The sequence below is a fragment of the Lissotriton helveticus genome, chromosome 3_1, assembly GCF_964261635.1.
Source record: "Lissotriton helveticus chromosome 3_1, aLisHel1.1, whole genome shotgun sequence".
Lineage (NCBI taxonomy): Eukaryota > Metazoa > Chordata > Amphibia > Caudata > Salamandridae > Lissotriton > Lissotriton helveticus.
In genome coordinates this window covers 1261020040-1261047986 of record NC_136061.1, presented here as the reverse complement: position 1 = coordinate 1261047986, position 27947 = coordinate 1261020040, and positions in this window count along the sequence as shown.

Genomic DNA, 27947 nt, shown 5'->3' with positions numbered 1-27947 from the left:
GATATCCCAATAAGAATGAATTGTCTTAATTTAATGGCAACAGAATATCAGTGATTCAGGTAGGATTGACAGTCATATCTGACTGGATAGATGTTTATAACAGAGAGGAACATATTCTTTGGAAAAATGCTACGTGTATTGTTCAAGCTTTCACCAATAATTCACATTGGTCACTGGAAGAGAAACTATGGGCCCGATTAGGATGCCGGGCGAACTTTTAGTCGCCCGCCACCCTGTCGCAGATGGGACCGCCCAACAGGCCCCGAGGTAGGCATTAGGATGCCACCGCCACTACGGCGGTCGCAATGCCTATATTTTGCATTTTGGCGGTTGCTGCTGACTGCAGCACCTACCTCAATGCAAAAAAGGGGACACTGTACATATCCCTGCACTACGTGGCAGGCACCATGATATGTCTGCCCCATGGTGCAGGAATATGTGGGGGGGCACCATAGGTGGCCTCTGGTGCCCCCAGTTTAGGGACTGGGGTGAGGGGGACTGCTATGGACCCCCAAAGTCCCTTTCTGCCTGACTTTTCATGATTGTTTAACCGCCATTTACAGGGGGGTAGAAGGGGACATCGTAATTCCTACAGTGGTACCTGGTAGGCACTGCCACTATTGTAGAGACTATGAGCCCCTCTGCCACACAGGCAGGCGCAAGGAGCTCGTTGGATGCGGGGCAGTCAGGCTTTCCGACCGCCATCCTTCTTCCTGCCATGATAATGGCGGGCGGTGATTCAGTCACTGAGGACAGTGAGACCGCCACTGACAAGCTTTTTTGACCGTCATCGTAGTCGGCCCCTATATCTTTTAAGAGTTTTCATTGCTGCTGCCAAAGTCAATCTGGAAAAAAAGGAAAAACACATTTGACCCGAAAACGGACCAATTAATTATATAATAATATTAACATTTAGATACTAGAATGTAATGGCTAGCCAGACAATTCTCTGTGAACAAATGTTAGGAGAGTTCTATGAATTATAGTAAGAAATGTAGGTTGTTCTTGTAGATTATGGTGCTGTTTTTATTGCCTGGCCTTCTTATCTTTTTCTCCCCTCTCCAGTGTATGTTTACATATATCATCATAGAATTAGGAATCTCATTTTGATAATAATTAGTAGTGGATATGTAATTTTAATGTAATGCATTCTTTTTTCATAATATTGATACTACATTGCAAACAGGTCTTGAGTCTATTTGTAATTATATTGTAGTAAACAAACTAATTCATTAAAAAACTGGGTTTTTTTCGCAAAAGAGGTAGTGTTATTCACTTACTTTCTGCCCCCAGATGTCTTCCAACTGCAAACTTCTTTTACTGTAAACAAATCTGAAAATTTACTCTGATTCTGACCTATCCTTAAAACTCGGAGTAAATTCACTCGTGAGGAGCTGCTCCGCCAGACGAAAACAATTCATGATTACACATTATTCTCTCATCCAATGAAGGGATCTTCTGACTTAGGTGAATTGTATAGCTTGGCATATATATCGACCCTACAATCTTGTCTACCACTATATCGTCAAGGTGACCATATGTAGGGCAGAATTGATGTACAATTCTACATCCCCCTCTGCAGGATGGGATTGGGATAAAAAATGGACCAGGCACACCAAAAAAAGTGGCCCACATTTGCGTATTGCCTTTCCGCAAAACAATGCTTCAGCAAAGTTTAATGAAAATGAAGTGGGTGGGGGGGGCATGTATTATTAACTTCACTTAGATAAAAATCAGCATACATTAATGTGCCGGCCCAGCGAGAGAAGGGGAGTAATACCTCCACCCATCTGCCTCTAAAAAAGTCACTCAGGCACCCACTGGGCAGCTGGGGCATCCTAACAGCACAGACAGACCCCCAGACCACCCAAAAAAGCAGCCCACAGCTAGAACTCGGCTCCTGGCCCTTCGGACATTTCCCGAGTGCCTGTGTTACCAATCCGACCCTGCCCCTCTGCCCATCTTGACGATATTATGGAATCCGCCATATGCAGGGAAATATTAAAACTTCGCTATTGTGACCACCCCTGACTGGTAGCAGAGATTGTCTGTCAGAAGTTTGGAAAGTATCAACACATTGGACAGGAGTGAAGGATGCACAAAAAGGCCTACATTGGTTGCAGTGTTGCAGAGAACGAGCCTGGCACTGTATGCACGTGCACTGGGTGAAACCTAGGCACTGCCTGGGTTTCATTGGTGGGGATAGTCTGACTGGGGAAGTTGAAGGCCTCTGATTGACATCTGCCGCAGCAGATTGGATATTGCATAACCGTGATGACAGATTGCGGTGGTGTAATGAGGACGAAGGGAGACAGACACAGGAAACAAATGACATGGGTGGATGTTGTGAAGTGGACAGAAAACTGATCATTGACTGAAGGATCAATGAACAAGTGAGATTAATATTGAATAGCACAAGGGGAGGTTTCTGCGTGGGATAGAGAGATGCCTGACACTCATTTCATTGCATGGTTTTGAGAGCAAAAATAAGGAAAATGTTGACTGGATGTTGCCGCTGTTTTTTGTGAATGTACAGTGAATTATAAGACACTAAAATACACAATTCAAGATATGTGCATAGCCCTATTCGGCACTCTTATCTTGCAGTTGACATCACAAACCACATGATTGCTATCAGTAATCTTACAGGGATGTTTAATTAACTTCTGCATCCATGTCTTTTAGATTCATATTTCATTTTCTTAATTCATATGCTGCATGTTCTTCACATTTATGTGTTTTTATTATTTTGCTGATATAGAATAACACAATTAAATGCATTGCTTCAGACCCAAATTATTTGTGCAATCAAAAAGATTCAATTATGTTCTTCTTCCATTGGTGGGGTAATATGGAGCAATTCAATAATTCAGTTCACGAAATGTCCATTTTAGGGAACCCAAAACGTTTAGTCTTTCACACCATAATCACAAATAAGATAGCATCGGAGACTCGTGACTAACCTTCATCCCCTGACCAATTGCACCTTTTTTCATTATTTTTAATCTTTAATGTATTTCATATTAATGATATATTGTCTTCCGGATTTTTTAATTGATGTGGCAAATTTTGTACATCGTTTATGATCATGTGATCGAAATAAAGATTTGGAAATTGAAATTGAGATAGCATACAACATTTCTTCATATGTTGCAATTTTTACTCTTGGCTAATCTGTTCCCAAACTGATGGTAGAGCTTCACGATTCCATTGGTGAGTTTGAAATGATACTTATGATGATTATGAATGACATATGGGTGGTATCCTTGATGTAGAATGAGACGACCACAGGTATGATACTGAATCTATTCTTTTTATTATAGGCGACCACAATACTATATCAATTTTTTACGCATTAAGGGGTCTTGGACCCACCCATACTATCCCTGCTCAAACCCACACTTTAATGCTGTGCTCCGTGCTCCGTGCCACACTTTCTGTCCAGTCCCTGGGGCGGAAGTGGCGCACAGTGTCCAGGCAGCGTCCTAGTGTCCCTACCACACAACAATCTGCAAAGTGCTAACCACTAAGGGTAGGTATTGCACAATATGCCCCATCTGGATGCCTGTTCATGAAGAGTTGGGAAGGCCACGAATTGGACTAGAGGAACCATCATTTGATAGTGTCCGTTATTTGGTTGTGTTGTTGCTCTGTGTGTATTTAGTAGAGGGTTTGTTCAGTGTCAAGTTACCTAATTTTTTTGTGAATTAGTGTCAAAGTTAAGGGAACTACATTTTGGAAGATCATTGTTCAGCTTCATGTGGAAGGGTGGGTGCGCCAAAATACTTTCAATTGTTCTCTTTATTGGGGATGTGTTGCTAATTACTCACTCAGAGGATTATGCTTTGTATATGAGCACGACAAACTTTTTTTGGCAACATGCACTTATTTCATAGCATCAGACATTTACCGATAGAGGAGAGGGGAAACAACACAAAGGGCTAAATGTACGACAATTCCAAATTGCGATTCGCAATTTGCGCTCAATTGTGAGTTGCAAAGTGCGAATTGCAATTTGGAATGTACAACACTGTCAGAGACACTGATTGCGATTCCCAATGGGCTCGCAAAATGTGAGGCTCATGAATATTAATGAGTCACTTGCAATTTGCGCCCCCATTGGGAATGCCTGGCCCTCCCATGGATGTGGCCTGCTGGGCTCAGCAGACCTCCATGTATGGGACTGCTTGTCAATAAAGCAGTTTGTAGTGTTCTGTCTAAAATGCAGCTCATTCTCCTTAAAGGAAAAGGGGATGCATTTAAAAAAAAAAAAAAAAATGAAACGTTTTTGATTCATTTTTTAAGGGCAGGTAGTGGACCCTGGGACCACTGCCTGCCCTTAAAAAATATTTTTAGAGCCAGTCACAAAGAGGAAGAGGTCCCCTGGGGACCCCTTCCCATATGCGACTCCATTGCCACCCTCTTGAAGAGGGCGGTAAATGCGAGTGTTTTGTGACCGCAGTTGCGGTTGCAAAACAGTCATACATAGCTAGAGAGTAGCTATTAGGAAGGGGACGTCCCTTCCTAAAAGTGAGTCGCAAAACACTATTTTGCAACTCGCAAAATAGTGTTTGTGCATGGCCATGTAGGATTTTGCATGTGTAAATGGGTCGCAAACCTGTTTGCGCACGCAAAAACTGGTCGTACATCTGGCCCAAAAAGCAGAAAGACAGAGGAAGACAACGACAGAAAAACTGTCACAAATGGAGAAAGTAGAAACCTTCAAGAGTGAAATAAAGGGGGAGGGAGTGTCAGGTACTGGATGAAAGAGGTCTGGGGCGAACTTAAGACTGATCAGCTTTGGTACGGGGGGTGTTGACATTTGATTGCTCCGGCTGCAAGCTTCTGAGCAGAGCTTTAGGCACCTGCATTCTTTCATTCACAAATTCAGCAATGCTTATGATGCAATTTGGGCCAAGGATGTGTTAAGTTTACCTCTCTACCTCTCTGACCTCTCTACCGGAATTCCAAAAGGCACTCACGACCTGGCTGTTCGAATAGGCACAACTGGACCTGCAAGTGCCTGGATACCCCACTTGGTGGTAAGCTGCGCTAGACAAATCCATTGATTGATTGAATGATGGATTAACACTAGTTCTGTTTGCCTGTTTCTAGAAAGTATGGTGGTGAGTGACAGTGTACTGATTTGCAACACATTACCAACTCTATGGCTTTGACACTGTGCTGTGTCTTTGACAGTGAGGGAGTTCTGTCTAGCATATGCTGCCTGAGTAAAACCATTTGCAAGTGAGATTGGAATGGAAGTATGATGTGTGGTGTTATGGTTGGCTAAAGAGTTAAGTTGACTTTTTGAATAAAGCACAAATATGGGTTGTTGGATGCATTTTGGTAATATGTGATGAGGCTGTTTATAAGATTAGATTGCATGGGTTGTGTGTTGGTATTGGATTTAGACGGTATGAGTAGTCAGAGAAAAACTAGCAATTCTCAAAATCTAGAATCATTTGTATCCATTAGAGTGATGTTGAGTGATGTATTCTCTGGGTGAGTATCAGCCTTTGTTGGTTTCTATGAGGAAAAGCACCAGGAGAAAAACCCAAAGAGAAGCACTGCAATCTTCACAATTGCAAAGGCTCTTCTCCCTTAGCACTCAAATAATTAAGTTCAATTTATTAGTTAATACGGAATTTGTGAATATCAAGGTGCATTTAACTATTAACATGACACCAGAGCTCTTTCCTAGGCCTCGCCTGAGACAGAGCTTGTACTGTTGCTTGCGAAACATTTTGTTTATATACAGGTGACTTAGAGCCTGCCCATTTCTTCTCATTTGTTCGCTTCATTGTCAGTCTTATTTGCTGGCTCTTGTTTGGAAAACAGATTCTGGCTTCACTTTGGCTTCACTTTCTGTTCATGTGTTCCTTCCATTCCTGGAGCATAGACCAAGTACTGCGTCATTTTTTGGGAGTGTTCTTCCGTTATTTCCGCTTTATGTCTTGGCATATGTTTTTTTACTTGCAGAACTTCGTAAGAGTGTATGTGTCTTTAGGCTGTCTTGACTGTGGTTGTGCTCGTAGCTGTTGCTTTTACCCCTTGTTTGTGTTTGTTCCCTCTTATTTTTAGGTCGAAGGCCTAAAAGGCTGCGCTTGCGCAGTCTTAGGCCGGAGATTTAATGACTCTTAGTAGCGCAGAAGGTCCCGCCTCCCTGCCCTGTCTCTCCTTCATTGGCTGGCTTCCTAAAAGGAGGCCAGCCATTGGAGGAGAGATGCATCACTCCAAACAAGCCCCGTCTTTTTCGGATTCAGGGGTGTAAATTTTGCTGTTCTTTAGACAGTGACGTCGTCTGTCACTCAAATCAGCAAAACCACGCCCCCGAATCCGAAAAATGCCTTAAGCTTTGTGGCCGCCATTGTTGCCCAGCCGGCGCCGAGTAAGGTGATGCTGCCGCTTTCCACCCACACTAGAGCCGCTTCCTCTGCTCTGACGCGGACACGGGCAGTCAGGTAAGTTTTCTTTTTTTTTAATGTCTTTTTTAACCCCCCCCCTCGCGCCAGTCCCGTCCCCCCGCGAGTCCCGTCCCCCCCGTCCCCCTGCGCAAGTCTTGTCCCCCCTGCGAGTTGTAAGAAAAGTTCGCCCATTTAAGGCTTGTTCCCCTTGTTGCTCTGGTCTGTGCCCACCATCCCTAATATGTGTCCGGCATCTCTGTTCTGTGCCCCCCCCCCTCGCGGCGCTGGACGTCTCAGCAGCGGAGGGGTCGTGCAGCTCCACCGGCCTGCCGTGGAGCCACTGCACGGGGCCCCAGGGCGTCACACCTGCCCAGGGCTGAGAGCGCGTGGACGGAGCCCAGAGCATCGCATCACTGCAGGGCTGGGACGGGTGCACTATTCTCAGGTGGTCACCCCTGCACACGCGACCAAGGGGCTGCATTATTCCGACGTGATTGCTTGAACAAGGGAGCCGGGCAGTGGTGTCTGTCGCAGGTGGACACTCGTGCACCAGAGCCGCGGTGCTGCGCAGCTCTGGAGTAGGCAGCGCAGCACGGATTCACTGGTGAACTGCCCTTATGGTGAAACTAGTGTACGAGAGTCGGGGTGCTGCGCCGATCTACAGTGGACACTCGTGCACCGGTGCCAGGGTACTAAAATGCTCCGTGGTGGGCATTAGTGGGCGGAGCCACGTGCACTACTACTTTTGGGTGGACGCTAAAGCCACGAGTGAGTGGGCTGCACTGCTCTGGAGTTGACATTTGTGCACCGGGGTGCCGGACTGTTCTAGGGTGGATACTTGTGCACAGGAGCTAGAGTGATGGTTCGTGTGTGGTAGGAATTAGTGCACTGCATTACCTAACTTCAGTGCTCCGGACCAGGGTGCCGGACTGGTCGGGGGTAGATACGTGTGCACGGGGACCAGGGGGCTGACTGCTGTGCGGTGGGCATTATTGCACGGGGTTCAGGGCGCCGAACTGCTGTGGACACTAGTGCAAGTGAGGCAGTGTCCTGTACCACTTCGGGACGAGCACCGGTGAGAGGGGCCAGGGGGTTGCTCCGCTCTGTGGGAGCACTAGTGCACGGGAACCTAGGAGCTGCACCATCCTGGTGGAACACTCGTGAACAGAAGACGGAGGTGTCAGTCTTCTATCGGCTCTGCAAGGATGAAGGTCCAGGGAGTGTGTCTAACCCTCCTCGCCCTTCCTCTCATCGTTAAGGCGTCTGGAGGAGGTGAGTCCATAGGGGACATGTTGGGGTGTCTCAGTCTTTGCAGGGTGCATTCTCCCCCCTCCATCCCTTCAGGAACTCTTGCGCATTGCAGGAGTTCGGTAGAGAGGGCAGGAAGGAATCTATCTGCATACACCCACACATTGTAAATCACAAAGCTAGTTCTGAAGTAGAATTTGGCCTTATGGCCAGAGCTGCTGACTTTGGACTTGGACAACGAGGTTCCATTCCTGGCTTTAGCTCAACAACCCGTGATTCTGGGCAAATTACTTAATCTCCCTGCGCTTTAAAACAGAGAGTAATCTAATCTGGGGCTCATGCAAAGCGCTGTAAGGACCCTGGGCTAAATTTGCGCTATAAAAAAATCAGTCGATCCGATGTTTGGGCTTTGGTACCCCTGACATTGCTCGTCTACCCGTAGTCTAAAGCCAGTAGAAGTAACAGGAAGTATACTGGGCTGTTGCAACACTGTTTCAAAACTGTTCCTGGCTTAATGCCCCTATGTAAAGGCCGTCAGGATAGATGAGTTTAATATTTACTGATGAAACATGCAGTGATCTCCAAGTCATTGAATTCGAATCTTGGCAAGGCTGGCTCTGACTTTCACCCTTCTGAGGTCGGTAAATTAGGTATCATTAAAGTGGGCGATAGTCACATCTATTGTTTACAGTATTTAAAAACGGAAGGAGTGTGGTATGAAGCGTTATATTAAGATTAATATATTCTGCCATGCAATTCAATTCAATATTTTTAATGATAATGGCCAAAAAATTATATATTTGAAGATTCAGTTTTTCAGCTGATGTGTACACAGCATCCTGCTCAGACGGTGCTGTTGTGTGCTACATGGTATTGACACTCTTCACACGGTCACATCGGGTGATGAGACATTTTTGCACGATGAACAGCCATGACAACGAGGTTCCATTCCTGGCTTTAGCTCAACAACCTGTGATTCTGGGCAAATTACTTAATCTCCCTGCGCTTTAAAACAGAGAGTAATATAATCTTGGGCTCATGCAATGCGCTGTAAGGACCCTGGGCTAAATTTGCGCTATAAAAAAATCAATAGATCCGATGTTTGGGCTTTGGTACCCCTGACATTGCTCGTCTACCCGTAGTCTAAAGCCAGTAGAAGTAACAGGAAGTATACTGGGCTGTTGCAACACTGTTTCCAAACTGTTCCTGGCTTAATGCCCCTATGTAAAGGCCGTCAGGATAGCTGAGTTTAATATTTACTGATGAAACATGCAGTGATCTCCAAGTCATTGAATTCGAATCTTGGCAAGGCTGGCTCTGACTTTCACCCTTCTGAGGTCGGTAAATTAGGTATCATTAAAGTGGGCGATAGTCACATCTATTGTTTACAGTATTTAAAAACGGAAGGAGTGTGGTATGAAGCGTTATATTAAGATTAATGTATTCTGCAATGCAATTCTATTCAATATTTTTATTAATAATGATAATGGCCAAAAAAATATGTATTTGAAGATTCAGTTTTTCAGCTGATGCGTACACAGCATCCTGCTCAGACGGTGCTGTTGTGTGCTACATGGTATTGACACTCTTCACACGGTCACATCGGGTGATGAGACATTTTTGCACGATGAACAGCCATGTGATTTGGAACACTTATAAGCAATATATCCCGAGCAGTTGCAATCCGCGTTAGGAAAAGCAATAAAGAAGAAAAAGTCTTTCAGTATCAATCTTCTTCTTTTAATGTTCTTAAAATGATATTTCTTCAGATCTTTAGCCTTTAGCCAACACGTGTTTCGTCTACAGCAGTCTATGCTGATAGACTTCGTCAGGGCTAAAACATACAATAAAATGTAATTACTAATCCATGTATAATTCATATCACACACTTAAAACCAAGTAATTAACATTTACAAATCACCTCAACTTTTCTCTCACGTTGAGTGTTTACAAAAAATGGCAAGAGTCAATTTCAAGTATAATACCACTATCTACATTTGTGTATACCACCAAAACCGTGCAACCAGAAGTGAAAACAAAAGTTCACCTGAAGTGTAAAGAAAGAATAAAAAACCATAAAGAGAAGTGCAAAGTAAGATCCAAAAGACCCTCTTTCTACTTATAACGTGAAAGTATACTGTTGTAGAGTACTCATTATAAAAGAACACCCGTGAAACAACGTTCAAAGCAGATCGCAGTAGAACCAGACTAGTTAAAAGAATTTTAATGTCAAAATTCTAGGCCTCAATAGGCATAGTTTGCGGTGAAACATGGGATGATTAATCTGACTGCTCACCTGTCTGATTGTTAGAACTAGATCTGTATTTCTGATTGGATTTATCCCATAGACAAATTCAATGTCACTCGCTGTAGCAGAAAAATAAAAATTACCAATAGCACTATGTTGTAATATAGGGTATCTAATAGTCTAAACGAAAAAAAGCCAAAGTATAAAATACTCACTAAAATCTTAAAAGGACTATCCAGTCCAATGAAGTAGCAGAATGAAATTAATGTTCTTGAATCGCAAACCCACGTCTGGGTTGGTCAAATCCCACAACTAAATAGAGGGAAACATAATAATGCAAGCCTTAATTTAGCCTATTCAGGGAATCTCATATTTTATTTATATCGAGATTTATACTGAGTTCAAATCATGTGAGTCCGTCATAGACTAACCACATCATTGGTAAAATCGTAATTCATAGCAGTTAATTAGAATTTAAAATATAAAAACCTCATGTTTGTAGGGTAACTAGAAATTAGGTAGCACGTGTAGTACTAAACTCTCGCATATTTACTTGTATAACGCCAAACATTCATCATAGCGCTAGGGATATTGCACAAACTAATGGTGCAAAAACTGAACGTAAATACAGCACACTCCTCGTGGTCTTACCTGTGTGCAGTTGAATCTGTATCTCACGAGTATTCAGGGCGCGGCGTTTAGCACCAGCGCCATCTTTGAATATCCATTTATGCATGGTCTCAAAGATAGAAAAATAGAAAACGGACCAAACGTTAATCAGTTGTATTCCTGATCCAAGATGGCGTTTATTTACCGCGCTATCTTGTATTTACGAATTTAACGGGAAACTTTTAATTTTTATATCACTAAATAGTGTTTGTAAAACAATTCACTTTATTTGTTAAAATTGTGGGTATACTAAAAGAATTTTTTTCTTTCATTATTGTAACGGAGTTTCGTGAAGTGAACTGGACAATTACTGAAATTCGAAAAGGTAAAAAGAGAGAAAACAGAATAAGAATGAAATTACTAAAGGTTACCAATTTCCCAGATATTAGCTTCGTGTGTCACAAAATGATTAGTCAAGTTCATCGATACCTTTCCATAGGACCCGATAAAGATCCTAACCTAGTCTCATTAAAACATGCATAGGAAAAAAACACACTCAAAATGCCAGGCCTATATCGGCATTTGCAATTATAATACTATAACAATGCACATTCATTGTAACAAACATTTGTGTTATACATACAGTTGTCAACAATAGCGATGTATCATATACATGGGGCAATGTTTATAAAAACATATATATGGGTATATAGTTACAAGATATGATTAGCCTGGGTGAGTCATGCCTTTCACTAGTTTTACAAAGAACAAATTTAAAACAGCAGCATCTTACACAAAACCTATTTAGCCCAAGAAATATTGAAGCTCACTATCAAAGTTCAAACCTCTATCCACGGCACGAAGATTTAAAATCCAGTGTGCTTCCTTCTGTCGTAGCCTGAGTTCTCTGTTACCTCCTCTCACATCCAACTGGACATTCTCCAAGCCATGGAAAGTAAATGTGGGGTGTGTTCCTTGTGCCTCACATTCAGCGGCATGTGCCGCAATAGGGTATCTAGTGTCAAGAGTTTTCAGAGCCCTGAAATGCTCAGTTACCCTATCTCTGAGCCTCCTGATCGTGCTTCCCACATAGATTAATTTGCACTTGCATATAAGTGCATATACTACATAAGTAGTGTTGCAGTCAATGTGTGTGGTGATATTATAATTGGGTGAACCATTATAACTAAAACAACGTAGGCCATGTGCCATTCTACAACACATACTACAATTCCCACATCTGAAAGAGCCAATGCTTTTTATGCTCAGCCAATTCGGGGCTCGCTGCTGTTGTTTAGGGTAGCTTGGACTAATGATATTTCTTATTGATCTTCCTTTGCGATATGTCACTGAAGGGTGCTTCATAATATGTGGACGAAGTCCAGGGTCAGATGTCAGGAGGAACCAATATTTATTGAGTATCTTGTTTATTTTAGGTGACAGGGTATTGTAATTGGTAATTAAGCGTACAGTGGACACATCCTTATTCTTATTGCTAGTTTTAGATTTTAGAGTCATATCCCGTGGCAATTTAGTAACCTTTTGTTTGGCCCGTGTGACAATCTTACTGTCATACCCTCGGGATAAAAAACGTTGTTCCATCTCTTCCAAACATTGTTGAAAGTCTATATTTCTGGAGCAATTTCTACGTGCTCGATAAAGTTCCCCAAAAGGTATTGAATTCACCTGGGATCTAGGGTGGGCACTATTACTATGAAGTATTGAGTTGCAAGCTGTGGACTTTCTATGTAGTCTGCTGCACACCTTATTCTCCACAATAAAAAATTCCACATCAAGGAATATCATCCTCTCCTTATTGTAATTCATGGTGAATTTCATATTTGCTTCATTGTTGTTCATGTAATCAAAAAAACGTAGTAATTCTGTCTCTCCACCTGTCCAAATTAAAAAACAATCGTCTATGTATCGTCCATAGTAGCAGATAAAATCATGCCACGGGCAGCCCCCAGGGCCCCAGATATGTACCGCCTCCAACCATCCCATAAAGAGACAGGCAAAGGACGGCGCATATCTGGAACCCATGGCAGTGCCACACATTTGTTTATACCACACTCCATTAAAAAGGAACACATTTTGTTCCAAAATCAGCTTAGACATAGTTAAAAGCATCTCTGTATGTTCCAACAACTCCACTGGTCTCCTATATAGAAAATGTCGTAAGGCATGTAACCCTTTCTGATGATCAATATTCGTATAAAGTGATACTACATCTAGTGTCACAAAGAGCATGTTAGGTTCCCAGATGTATTCATTCATAATATTTAGGATATGTTTTGTGTCCTTAATATTAGACGGAAGGTTTAACACATAGGGCTGCAGGAAAGTATCTACAAATTCCGATAGTCTTTCGGTAGGACCCCCAATACCACTCACTATTGGTCTACCAGGAGGTGAAATAGGATCTTTGTGAACCTTGGGTAAGGTGTACAAGCAAGGATAGCGTGGTCGATCAACCAGTAGATATTTATACTCACTATCCTTGAGAATACCCAATGTGTGCCATTCCTTAAGATGTCTATTGATGACATTCGTAACTTCAAAAATGGGATTGTATGAGAGTTTCTTATACCATAAATCATTACTAAGTTGGCTTAATACTTCATCATCATATTTAGATTTATCCATGATGACGATGTTGCCGCCTTTATCTGCCTGCCTGATGGTTAAAGCACTATCATTTCTCAAACTATTGAGTGCAAGTTTATCTTTAGTAGTTAGATTGTAAGTTGGAAACAATTGCGAACGGAGACCACGTGGTATACGTTCCAACCGCTGATATTCTTTGAGTGTGGCTCCGTCCCACCATTTGCTAATCTCAAGCTTCTTCAGCTTCTCTAATCTAATGAATTTTGCTTTAAGTCCCTCATTAGTTTTAGCTATTCCAATATTAATTGCCTTATTGATAGACACTCCTGCCTTCAAACTGCTGAAAAGATTTTCAGCTACTTTGTCTCGCTCCATTCTAGAACACATATTTTGTAAAGTATATTTGATAGATCAAAATGGACCCCACAATTACCAAGTGGAAATAGCATTGATGCATTTTCTAAGAGTGTGAATCGTGAATTGGATATGTTGGAAGACAGTATGAGAAAAAGAAAAAGACCTCCATGTTTATTGTACAATCTAACTACTAAAGATAAACTTGCACTCAATAGTTTGAGAAATGATAGTGCTTTAACCATCAGGCAGGCAGATAAAGGCGGCAACATCGTCATCATGGATAAATCTAAATATGATGATGAAGTATTAAGCCAACTTAGTAATGATTTATGGTATAAGAAACTCTCATACAATCCCATTTTTGAAGTTACGAATGTCATCAATAGACATCTTAAGGAATGGCACACATTGGGTATTCTCAAGGATAGTGAGTATAAATATCTACTGGTTGATCGACCACGCTATCCTTGCTTGTACACCTTACCCAAGGTTCACAAAGATCCTATTTCACCTCCTGGTAGACCAATAGTGAGTGGTATTGGGGGTCCTACCAAAAGACTATCGGAATTTGTAGATACTTTCCTGCAGCCCTATGTGTTAAACCTTCCGTCTAATATTAAGGACACAAAACATATCCTAAATATTATGAATGAATACATCTGGGAACCTAACATGCTCTTTGTGACACTAGATGTAGTATCACTTTATACGAATATTGATCATCAGAAAGGGTTACATGCCTTACGACATTTTCTATATAGGAGACCAGTGGAGTTGTTGGAACATACAGAGATGCTTTTAACTATGTCTAAGCTGATTTTGGAACAAAATGTGTTCCTTTTTAATGGAGTGTGGTATAAACAAATGTGTGGCACTGCCATGGGTTCCAGATATGCGCCGTCCTTTGCCTGTCTCTTTATGGGATGGTTGGAGGCGGTACATATCTGGGGCCCTGGGGGCTGCCCGTGGCATGATTTTATCTGCTACTATGGACGATACATAGACGATTGTTTTTTAATTTGGACAGGTGGAGAGACAGAATTACTACGTTTTTTTGATTACATGAACAACAATGAAGCAAATATGAAATTCACCATGAATTACAATAAGGAGAGGATGATATTCCTTGATGTGGAATTTTTTATTGTGGAGAATAAGGTGTGCAGCAGACTACATAGAAAGTCCACAGCTTGCAACTCAATACTTCATAGTAATAGTGCCCACCCTAGATCCCAGGTGAATTCAATACCTTTTGGGGAACTTTATCGAGCACGTAGAAATTGCTCCAGAAATATAGACTTTCAACAATGTTTGGAAGAGATGGAACAACGTTTTTTATCCCGAGGGTATGACAGTAAGATTGTCACACGGGCCAAACAAAAGGTTACTAAATTGCCACGGGATATGACTCTAAAATCTAAAACTAGCAATAAGAATAAGGATGTGTCCACTGTACGCTTAATTACCAATTACAATACCCTGTCACCTAAAATAAACAAGATACTCAATAAATATTGGTTCCTCCTGACATCTGACCCTGGACTTCGTCCACATATTATGAAGCACCCTTCAGTGACATATCGCAAAGGAAGATCAATAAGAAATATCATTAGTCCAAGCTACCCTAAACAACAGCAGCGAGCCCCGAATTGGCTGAGCATAAAAAGCATTGGCTCTTTCAGATGTGGGAATTGTAGTATGTGTTGTAGAATGGCACATGGCCTACGTTGTTTTAGTTATAATGGTTCACCCAATTATAATATCACCACACACATTGACTGCAACACTACTTATGTAGTATATGCACTTATATGCAAGTGCAAATTAATCTATGTGGGAAGCACGATCAGGAGGCTCAGAGATAGGGTAACTGAGCATTTCAGGGCTCTGAAAACTCTTGACACTAGATACCCTATTGCGGCACATGCCGCTGAATGTGAGGCACAAGGAACACACCCCACATTTACTTTCCATGGCTTGGAGAATGTCCAGTTGGATGTGAGAGGAGGTAACAGAGAACTCAGGCTACGACAGAAGGAAGCACACTGGATTTTAAATCTTCGTGCCGTGGATAGAGGTTTGAACTTTGATAGTGAGCTTCAATATTTCTTGGGCTAAATAGGTTTTGTGTAAGATGCTGCTGTTTTAAATTTGTTCTTTGTAAAACTAGTGAAAGGCATGACTCACCCAGGCTAATCATATCTTGTAACTATATACCCATATATATGTTTTTATAAACATTGCCCCATGTATATGATACATCGCTATTGTTGACAACTGTATGTATAACACAAATGTTTGTTACAATGAATGTGCATTGTTATAGTATTATAATTGCAAATGCCGATATAGGCCTGGCATTTTGAGTGTGTTTTTTTCCTATGCATGTTTTAATGAGACTAGGTTAGGATCTTTATCGGGTCCTATGGAAAGGTATCGATGAACTTGACTAATCATTTTGTGACACACGAAGCTAATATCTGGGAAATTGGTAACCTTTAGTAATTTCATTCTTATTCTGTTTTCTCTCTTTTTACCTTTTCGAATTTCAGTAATTGTCCAGTTCACTTCACGAAACTCCGTTACAATAATGAAAGAAAAAAATTCTTTTAGTATACCCACAATTTTAACAAATAAAGTGAATTGTTTTACAAACACTATTTAGTGATATAAAAATTAAAAGTTTCCCGTTAAATTCGTAAATACAAGATAGCGCGGTAAATAAACGCCATCTTGGATCAGGAATACAACTGATTAACGTTTGGTCCGTTTTCTATTTTTCTATCTTTGAGACCATGCATAAATGGATATTCAAAGATGGCGCTGGTGCTAAACGCCGCGCCCTGAATACTCGTGAGATACAGATTCAACTGCACACAGGTAAGACCACGAGGAGTGTGCTGTATTTACGTTCAGTTTTTGCACCATTAGTTTGTGCAATATCCCTAGCGCTATGATGAATGTTTGGCGTTATACAAGTAAATATGCGAGAGTTTAGTACTACACGTGCTACCTAATTTCTAGTTACCCTACAAACATGAGGTTTTTATATTTTAAATTTTAATTAACTGCTATGAATTACGATTTTACCAATGATGTGGTTAGTCTATGACGGACTCACATGATTTGAACTCAGTATAAATCTCGATATAAATAAAATATGAGATTCCCTGAATAGGCTAAATTAAGGCTTGCATTATTATGTTTCCCTCTATTTAGTTGTGGGATTTGACCAACCCAGACGTGGGTTTGCGATTCAAGAACATTAATTTCATTCTGCTACTTCATTGGACTGGATAGTCCTTTTAAGATTTTAGTGAGTATTTTATACTTTGGCTTTTTTTCGTTTAGACTATTAGATACCCTATATTACAACATAGTGCTATTGGTAATTTTTATTTTTCTGCTACAGCGAGTGACATTGAATTTGTCTATGGGATAAATCCAATCAGAAATACAGATCTAGTTCTAACAATCAAACAGGTGAGCAGTCAGATTAATCATCCCATGTTTCACCGCAAACTATGCCTATTGAGGCCTAGAATTTTGACATTAAAATTCTTTTAACTAGTCTGGTTCTACTGCGATCTGCTTTGAACGTTGTTTCACGGGTGTTCTTTTATAATGAGTACTCTACAACAGTATACTTTCACGTTATAAGTAGAAAGAGGGTCTTTTGGATCTTACTTTGCACTTCTCTTTATGGTTTTTTATTCTTTCTTTACACTTCAGGTGAACTTTTGTTTTCACTTCTGGTTGCACGGTTTTGGTGGTATACACAAATGTAGATAGTGGTATTATACTTGAAATTGACTCTTGCCATTTTTTGTAAACACTCAACGTGAGAGAAAAGTTGAGGTGATTTGTAAATGTTAATTACTTGGTTTTAAGTGTGTGATATGAATTATACATGGATTAGTAATTACATTTTATTGTATGTTTTAGCCCTGACGAAGTCTATCAGCATAGACTGCTGTAGACGAAACACGTGTTGGCTAAAGGCTAAAGATCTGAAGAAATATCATTTTAAGAACATTAAAAGAAGAAGATTGATACTGAAAGACTTTTTCTTCTTTATTGCTTTTCCTAACGCGGATTGCAACTGCTCGGGATATATTGCTTATAAATGTCTTATATGTAGTTTACTACATTGTTTTTGACGCTGGATAGACGTCACTATTGTCCCTTGTAGCAATATTGAGAATTGATTTAACTTAAATATTAGACATTTGTGCGCAATTTGAAGAACCTTCTATCTTGTCCTTTTTCAAAAAAGTGATTTGGAACACCTTACATGTAGCTTTCCAGGTCATGGGTGGTAGCTCTGCACTGTTGTAACTCAGTGCGGTGTTTTCAGCTTTGATGGGAGGCAGCATTGGGTACTTTTGGTGGTTCTGTTGGGGTTGTTAACTGTAGTTCCTGAGCTGCTTTGACAAAGTCAACTCTCAAAAGCCACGGCCAACCTTAATGGCTCATGCCCAAACCCTAAAGGATCACACTTTCAAAACATTACAAGTTTGCCAGGCCTTTGTAGGCCAGTGCACCTTCCTGTCTCTCTCCCACTCTGTCTCACACACTCTCTCTCACTCTCTCTCTCACACTCTCTCTCACACACACACTCTCTCTCTCTCACACTCTCTCTCACACACTCTCTCTCACACACACACACACACACACACACACACACACACACACACACCCACACACACACACACTCTCACACACACACACAAACACGCACTCTCTCTCACAAACACTCTCTCTCACAAACACACTCTCTCACAAACACACACTCTTTCTCACAAACACACACTCTTTCTCACAAACACACACTCTCTCTCACAAACACACACTCTCTCTCACAAACACACACTCTTTCTCACAAACACACACTCTTTCTCACAAACACACACTCTCTCTCACAAACACACACTCTCTCTCACAAACACACACTCTCTCTCACAAACACACACTCTCTCTCACAAACACAAACACACACTCTCTCTCACAAACACACACTCTCTCTCACAAACACACACTCTCACAAACACACACTCTCTCTCACAAACACACACTCTCTCTCACAAACACACACTCTCTCTCACAAACACACACTCTCTCTCACACTCTCTCACACACACTCTCTCTCTCACACACACACTTTCTCTCTCACACACACACACACACACACACACTCTACTACTCAACATTACTCACTCATAATTAGTCACTTTATACTACTCACTCTTTACTACTGAAACTAAAAATACACTTTGTATATGTAAGGGTGTGGCTGTGCATGTAAATATGTGTGGCTCTAGGACTATTTACTACTCACTCTCTCACTATTTAATACTCACTCTTTCACTTTGTACTACTCGCTCTCTAATACTCGCTTTCCTAATAACTCTCTCCTACTCACTATCAACTACTCACTCTACTACTTACTCTGTGTGTGGGTACTAATGCAATAGGTCTCGCATATGCAAGCTATTGGCAATATAAATGAAAATGCCATTTATTTATGATTTTTAAAAAAAAGAAATGTCATGAGCAATGCCAATAGCTCTACCTTTAATATTGCCGAGACCATTGCATTGTAAATGCTTGTTCATCCTCTTATCCTTCTACTCTTTGGTGCAGCATAACAACACCAGCAGGCCACAAGTTTGTAGTGTCACTTTTAACAATAATTTCAATATACATTATTGGCTGGCTCCACACTATCACTATTAAGTAATCACTTGTTTTGGTTGTTACAAACTGCTTCTGTGGTACATATTTCATGGTTTCTAGTATGTCCGAGGCATGATTCAAATGGTTTATAAAAAAAACAGTATGTGCTTTAAATAACAGTATGTGGTAAAGCATTGTTTCCTTTTTTGCCTGCTCCTGTTGATTTTCTTCTCATAGCTTATTGTGCACATTGTAACAAAGATTACCATACCACACCATACCATACCGTACCACACTATACAATGACAGGTCATACCACACCGTAGCATACCATAATATGCAATATAAATCAGGGCGGACATAAGCAGGGTGGGCCATCATGATGTTTATTAGTATATGACTTGTTTTTGATGGTCTACTGGCTACGGGTTTACATATGGCAGGTCTTTATCCAGTGTGACATGGGGGGAAAAATTATGGTCTGGAATGTGTCCCCAAGTGATGGCAAGTTGATGAGATTAAGTCAAGCATTCCTTTCATCATCTTTCTCTGTGTTGCAATAGCAACCCTTAGTGCGACAGGCATGCTCAGACTTAAGGCCTCCACATTTGTGTCTGTGGACTCATCTGGTTGCATGCACCTTCTGTGCCTTTGAAAGATCTTCATTCTTGACCAACTTCATGCCTCTGTTTGCCTTCAATTGCCAGTCCCACTTCCCATCAGGATCTTCACCCTGCCTTAGCATTGTTTCATTCCTTCACCATATTACATGTCCTTTTGTCCCAAGTAACTTATTGCCCTCATCTCCTTATCTTATACCTGCTTTCTTAGGGCCTCTTCATCGGTAACCTGTTTACTCTTTAGCCCGATTCACATCTCTGTGTACTTGAAAACCACCAACCAAGAGGCAATGCTGCCAGACTCAACAGAGGCAAGGAAGAGAATGTTGTACCTCGCTAAGTCATGTTGAGTCTGGTTCATTGTAAGGTATCAATATCAGTCAAATCCTGTGTATAAATGCTGACGGTATACACACTGTATACGCTATAGCACCCAAAGTCAACGGTGTATGGTTAAGATGGTAGGCTCCAGGTATTTGCTGTTATGGCCTTAGGTGAGGTTGAAATGTTACAGGATATTATTAGGAATGCGTAGTTTGCTACCACTGGAAGGCTTTGAGTTTCCAAATCTGTGCAGATTGAATATTTGTAATTCTTCAGTCAACCATGTCACCTCTAATGTCAGACTCTATACTTCCACATTCAAGAGCATCACACTAAATCAAGAGGTGCCAGAAGGAAATGATGACAGAGTGATCTGCATAGGAACCCTAGTACTGTTTTCATATGTAACATCAGAGTAGAAGCAATGACAAAGATGGCGGAAGTGCCCCTTGGAGTCAGGCATACGTAACTGTCTTCAGATGTTGAGGATGGAGAGTAGCGGAAGATCTGAATTCCTCTGCAGCATATTGTAAGGTTAGGGGACAGGGCTCCATTGCTTTGGCCTTGAAACCTTTATCCCGATACTAGAGGTTGTTAGGGGTGTGCTGACAAGGAGTTTTTGACAGGAGGATGAGCTGTAAATCACATGTCAGACCAGCCCTTCGGGCACTGCCAGATTTCCCTATATGCCTGTGTGATCCTGTTTGCCACATTCACAACACACAAGCACACTCCTCCGTCCGTTCATCTGCGTATGGCGTTCCGCAGGGGTCTTCACTGAGCCCTATGCTCTTTAATATCTACGTGAGACCCCTGGCCACCATCATGGAAGACGCTGGTCTTTCCCTCTACTCATACGCAGATGACACCCAGATCCTTTTTTCCCTTTCCTCAGCCGCAGCAAACGCCCCATCCGCTCTTAAACTTGGACTTAGCCGGGTGGCAGAGTGGATGCAGGCGAATCTCCTGAAGCTGAATGGAGAAAAGACGGAGGTGCTTATTCTGGGCAAGCAGAAGCACCTCTGGAGCCCTACGCACTGGCCTCCAGAAATGGGCCCACCACCCCTTCCAGTGACTCAGGTTCGCAACCTTGGTTTTGTCCTGGATGACTCGCTCTCCATGCGACACCAAGTGGTCAAGGTGGCAGCCACGTGTTTTTCCGTCTTGGGGTGGCTTCGAAAAATATTATGGATGCTCCCAGTAGGGACTAGACGCTCGGTGGTCCAGGCTTTAATCACCTCTCGTCTGGACTACGGCAATGTACTCTACCTCGGAGCCACCTTGGAGCTTCAGAGGAGACTTCAGCTCGTTCAGAATTCAGCTGCTCGCCTCCTCTGTAAGGTCCCATGGAGATCCCCAATCTCCCCTTTTCTTAGAGATCTTCACTGGCTCCGCATTGCCAACCGTGTCAAATTCAAGGCCCTCTGCTTTATGCATAAAATCAAGCAAGGGTCAGCTCCAGTCTACCTTCAGGCTCTTGTCCAACAATATTCTCCATCCCGTCATCTTAGATCATCAGCTCATGGCAATTTTCTGATTCCACGTTTTAAATTGACGAGAATGGGCGGATGCTCTTACTCCTGTGCTGCCCCCAGGCTATGGAACTCTCTTACGGCTACATGAAACTCGAACCATCTTTGTTGAAATTTCGCAGAGACCTTAAAACCTGGCTCTTCTCTCAATAACAACTGCGATGTGTAATCACTATTTCTTTGGCGCCGGGAGACCGCCTGTGGGTAGCTGCGCGCCCTACAAATTCAACAACAAACAAACAAACAAACAAATTACCCCATTCAGCACTCAGAAAAGACCTGGAATCCCAACCAGTGTGTAACCGGGCACTTCTCATCTCAGGATGCTCGATTTTGCTGTGAGAATGGATAATGTTTGGTTTAGGTTACTTCTGGTTTCATTAACATGAATTTCAGAGCCAATCTTACTTTTGTTTTTGTGAAATTGCAGCTATGTACAGTGTATGTATTTACTTCAATTTACTGTTTTTATATAGTGATTACCTAAGAAGGATTGCAGACTGTTTTGTCCAAAATTAATTAAATATCATTGTAACAAAGAGAAAAAATCATAGTGATCAATGTTCACTGGTGTACAGTAAAATGAGGAAAATAAGACTTCACTCCATAACAAGCAATATATCATTCAGAACAGATTTAATTATTTAGTGGTATATTAGCAGTACTGAGAAATGGCACTAGGTTGCTGTAAGAAAACTCAACATTTTTGTATTGTCTCTCAGTAGAGTAGCAAACATGTTGTGGGCTCTGGCGCCCCCAAGCATAATGGCCCACCTGACTGCAGTTGGGGTAGTAAAATAAACATTCTCAGGGTACAATGCCCCCCTCAGGGCTTTAGTCCTCAGCGTCACTGCAGTTGCTGCACCAATGGTAGCTACACCCCTGTTGTTTGCACAGTAATGGCCTGTTTACGCTCAACAGTAATTGTATGATGATGTTAGGTAAGCACTAAGGCTTGCATTAGTGTAGGATTGAGGTTTAAGAATAATTGCTATGGTATAGGCTTGAATTAAGGTTAGGATTCCGTGTAAGTTTAGGGTTTGTCCTTAGGGTTAGGAATTTCTTTGGGTTTACAATGAAGATTACAGTTAGGGATCGGATTAAGTAAATGGTTGCGCAACTAGACGATGGAGGCTGCCCAGTAGCAGCATTTTGAACTTTCTCAATCAAAGCATCTATTGAACACATGTTGTAAATATTATAGGTGCATAGATTCACTTCTTTAATGTAGTTTAATTTTCGATGCTGGGATACCTCTTCTCCTCTTCCATGTAGGCCTTATGGAAGGTGTTCCTACCTGCATAGATAAAGGCCCAGTTTTTAAAAATTCCATTTTTCAATTGATTTTTGGATTACAACTATATCAAGAATACCCTACTCTTAATGTCACAAACTCATATTACAGGGTACGTATTTTGCATATACAGTCACAGATTGAAATATATCAACTGAAATATACCCTGTCCTATGAGAAGAGAAGGAAAAATGATAGTGATATGAAAAGAAAAAAGACGTAATGAGAAGAAATTATAGGTTTTACCTGCAAAGAGTTAATGCATTCATTTCAAAATAGATTACAATAGCTCATTATATTCACGAAAGTTTAAAGTCAATTAGTCATGGAGGTTTCGCTTTTCCCAGGTAGTAATCCGTTTTTTCCCAAATAGTTCGCGTTTTGGATTTTCTTGGAGACATGTTGTCCACTCCTCTCGAATAAATTAGAAATTCCTTCAAGACTTGGAATGAGGCTTTACCTGCACTTTTCCAATTGAATAAAATAATCTTCCATCAGAGGGTGAGAATGATGTCCAAAAGATGTCGATCATTTAAAGTGTTAATGCCTTAACCGCAGCAGTTTTTCCGCCGTTGTGCGGGCGTTCTAAAGGGTGGGCGGGGCTTCGTCGGCCGTTGGCCAACGGCAGCACTGGGGAGGGAGTGCTCCCGTCGCCCGTTGGCCGACAGGAGCACGGAAGGGGTTAAAGGCTCAGGGCATATTTACAAGCCCCTTGCGCCACTTTTGGATCACTTTTAACATGGGAAAAGTGACCCAAAAGTGGCGCAAGGGGATTGTAAATAAGCCCTTAAGTTTTAACAGCATCATCCCTCAGCCATATTTATATCCCAACTCTAAAATGTGCAGAGGCCCGGTTTAAGTTAGCCTAAATTAATATGTTGATTCAAATGAACAATAGGTCAGATTCTTAGAAAAGCATAAACCTGCTTCTAGGTTTTTAAACTTTTGTAGTTCACTAAGCTTTCAAGAGAGCCCCATGAAACCAATGACAGTGGCATCTTGCCAAGAGTACTCCTGGAAAGCGCTTGTGAATACTCATTGACTTTTATGCAGTGGCACTTCTACATGAGTAATTGTAACAGTGTAGAACTGCGCATGCTAAACAGGCCGTGCATGATTGCAGATGCGCTCTTTTACTTTTCTCTCCACTGGAAAATGTATTCTAATTATTTAAGGAGTTTTATATAGCGCTGGCCACACCCGAGGGTATCGGAGCGTTTTACAAAAGATTATGATGCAGGAGTCCCAAAATAAGGCATAGGTATACACATTTGTTCATAAAGTCCCGGCGTGTGGTGCGACAAATGAGGTAAGGCAGTCCTGGGAGCCTCTCACCCTGTCTTGAGCAGAACCATTTACAGGGAGGGGGGGTCAGGGAGGGCGTAGGGGCACTTGGATGATGGTGACAAAGTGGCATGGTGCTGCAGAAAGTCGGCAAGTGCCCTACAGTGACGGTTAACTGTTCGGGAAGATAAACCCCTTCCCTGGCACCCACCAATGTTTCTTGGATTTTCCCACCCTTGAGATTTAAGTGCAAGACTTAAAATGACAGAGGGGAGCATTGACAAAAGTAAATAAAAAGGGGGTTATAAAAAAGGCAAAAAATATATAATAATCAGGGCCATTGGAATTATATGATTGTGCTGCTGCGTCACTTTCCACATAGTTGTAGATTTGCCGCATTTGCCACATACTCCATCATCTGTCATATAATCAGAAGATTTGAACAAAAAAAAATGTAATTTCTACCTCAAACAGTTAAAAAGTTAGTAAAAACGCACCAACAAATGTTGCAGGGCAATTGGTCACCTTTCTGTAGCTTATTGCTATATGTGGGTGTTAAACTGGTTCTAACGAGGTACAGCTAATGCTCAGACAATGTTAACACGCTTTAAAATGACAAAATAATGAAGTAATACTACCATAAAATATGCCACATAATGCTGCATAATTTGCCTTTTCTTGCAGTACTATTTACTCAACCCTGCCACATAATTTGACCCTCCCCTGCTGCATAATTCCATTATTCCTGATAATAAGTAAGGATAGTGGTGGACAAGTCGGGTGCTTTAATAGTACTTGCAAGGAAATTTTCTGATAGGGCTGTTTCTCATGCAAAGGTATAGCAAAAGTCCCGGGCACAGATACAGTATTATAGTACACAATGTAGAAGTGATTTGAAAGAAATTGGAACAATATTCAGCATTGGTATCTTGGTTTCTTTAATTGCTCATAACACAAAACAACCAGCCGACACGTGTTTCGTCAAAGAAACAGTGGTCTTCAACTCTTCAGGGCTTAACGGTTGATTCCAAGGTCAGGAACGTCCCTGGACCAGTGATAATTCCAACCCGGTAGGGTGCAAGTCAAAATATGAATAGTGAGTACTGTCAGGAGTGAATCTAAGTAGCTGCGAATTGAGGCCACAGATGGCGTAAACATGATGACGGTGATAATTTCAAACCGGCATCCATGTTGATAGTTTCTAAATGGAGCTAGCGAACTGTACAAGGAACCTTAAATTAATTTATCAAAGCTTGTAGCGCCAGTACAGACACACAATGGGTACAAATCCTCCCAACTGCATCAATGCCGTATTAAAGTGCGCTCGAATCCGCGCTACTTCTGGTCAAATACATGTGCGTGTTTTTCGAAAATTAGATTCCGACGTAGTGCTCACGTCCTGGTGGCTCCGACTCAATCCGATACTGGACATTGTGTACTATAATACTGTATGTGTGCACAGGACTGTTGCTATATGTTTATGTGATAAGATTTTCCTCCACAAATTAAGGAGTTATTAGGGTCTCCCCTTCCCTGTTAGCACTGTACCTAATTGTTTAATGTTCAAAACACCAACGTCAATTCAAAATTTGCAAACATTCGTGACAAGAATTTTCAATTCTATTAAGGACTAGGAGGCGAGGATTATGCTAGTCTCATTTCTTTATTGAAATGCCCAGCAGCCAAGTAAAAAACTACATTACCCAGAAACACTTGGGTGATAACCATAGAGTCTCGTAGTATAAATAAGCATACAGACAATACCACATCCTCTTTCTTTGGTGAGGAGAATCCAGGAAACAGTAAAAGAGATCGCAACAGTCAATGCAACAGCAAAGGCAGTCCATGGAAAAGACGTCAGCTGAGAACCCAAACAGCCGAAGGCAGAACCGGAACAATCTTCAGAGAAGAAAACAGGCACTCCTACGTTGAACCGGAGAGACATCACTTTGGATCAGAGCCTGAAAAGAGACACAAAGCCGTAATACACGTCCAGTATAACAGGAACATGTCAAAATAAGGGTGGGAAAAAATAAGGCAATAGATACTGTGGAAAACAGAATAATGCATAAACAAGTGTCAGTATACACAATGTACAATCCATGGGTGGGATAATCCTCGCCTCCTAGTCCTTAATAGAATTGAAAATTCTTGTCACGAATGTTTGCAAATTTTGAATTCTATTGCAGGACAGGAGGCTCCGATTATGCTTGTTCAAAGCTCTTCCACCACCACAGAAGCAACCGTAGGTACAGGTTTAAAGTAAAAGGTCTTAAACACAGAATCAGTCGACCAATCAGCAGCCTTCATAATGTCACCCAAGGTGACCCCCAAAGAAAAAGCCTTAGAGGCCATGGCCCCACAAGCAGAATGAGCACCAAAAACAGAAACATCAATACCTGCCTCTCCCATAAGCCACCGTACCCAGCGAGCCAATGTAGCAGGGGTAACGGGGCGGAAAGGCTTCAACAATGCAATCAACAATTGACCTTGCATATCAGAACGAAGATTAGAAGTACTTACCTCATAAGTTTTAAGACATTGGACCACACAAAGGTTGGGACGAGCCGGAAAAGAAGGGTAAGAGATAATCTCAGTATTAGTTTTGGTGCGCCTGGAAAGGCGAAATGTAACCCCTTCCGGAGTAAAACTCCGTCCAGCAAGATCTAAGGCATGAACATCCGAAATCCGTTTGCAAGAAAGCAAACATAGCAACATGGTAAGCTTGGCCGAAAGTTGTTTGCGAGACAGCAAGGCATTGATAGGCCAGGCTTCCAGAAAACGTAAAACAACTGAAACGTCCCATAAAGCAACATATTTGGGACGCGGAGGAACAGCCATACGAACACCTTTAAGGATCTTGGACACCAGAGGATGCTCCCCCACAGGTTTACCATCAATAGGAATATGGCCCGCCGAAATAGCAGAGCGGAAATTGTTGATGGTACGGTACGCCAAGCCAGAGGCAGAATACAGAGATGCCAAAAAATTGACAATCAAAGAGACATCAGCCGATGTCGGATCAACTTGCCGTTGAGCACACCAAGCACTCCAACGTTTCCATGAACCTCTGTAACGTTTGTGAGTAGCCGGGGCCCAGGCGTTGCTGAGGAGTCTGGTAGCGTCCGTCGAAAGGCCTGGCAGTGCCCAACGGTCCCCGAAATCCGCCACGCCAGGAGAAGGAGAGAGCCTGACTGAACTAGAGGATGCGGATTCAGAAGCGGATCTAACAGGAGATTCCGCTTCCGAGGCAGAAGAAATGGCAATGCGCAAGTCATTTCCAGCAGAACAGGGAACCACGGTTGAGCCCGCCACAGAGGAGTGACCAGAATCAGCTCCGCCTGGAAACGTGTTACGTAGGCCAGAACCCTGGGGATCATCATAAACGGGGGAAACGCATAACAGAGGGAGGTCGGCCACGGCTGAAGGAAAGCATCCGTCGCCAGAGCCTCCGGATCCGGTCTCCAACTGAAGAACCGGGGAAGTTGGGCATTGAGCCGGGACGCAAAGAGGTCGATCTGACAAGGGCCCCAAGTCCGTTGAAGTTGTCGAAACACCCGCGGATGGAGTCTCCAGTCGCTGAAGTCCCTCAGGTATCTGGAGTTCCAATCCGCCACAACATTGCGCCAACCCGGAAGGTATTCCGCAATAACAGTGACCTTGTTGTGCAGACAGTAATGCCAAAACTCTTTGGCGATCTCCGCCAACAACCTCGAACGAGTCCCTCCGAGTTTGTTGATG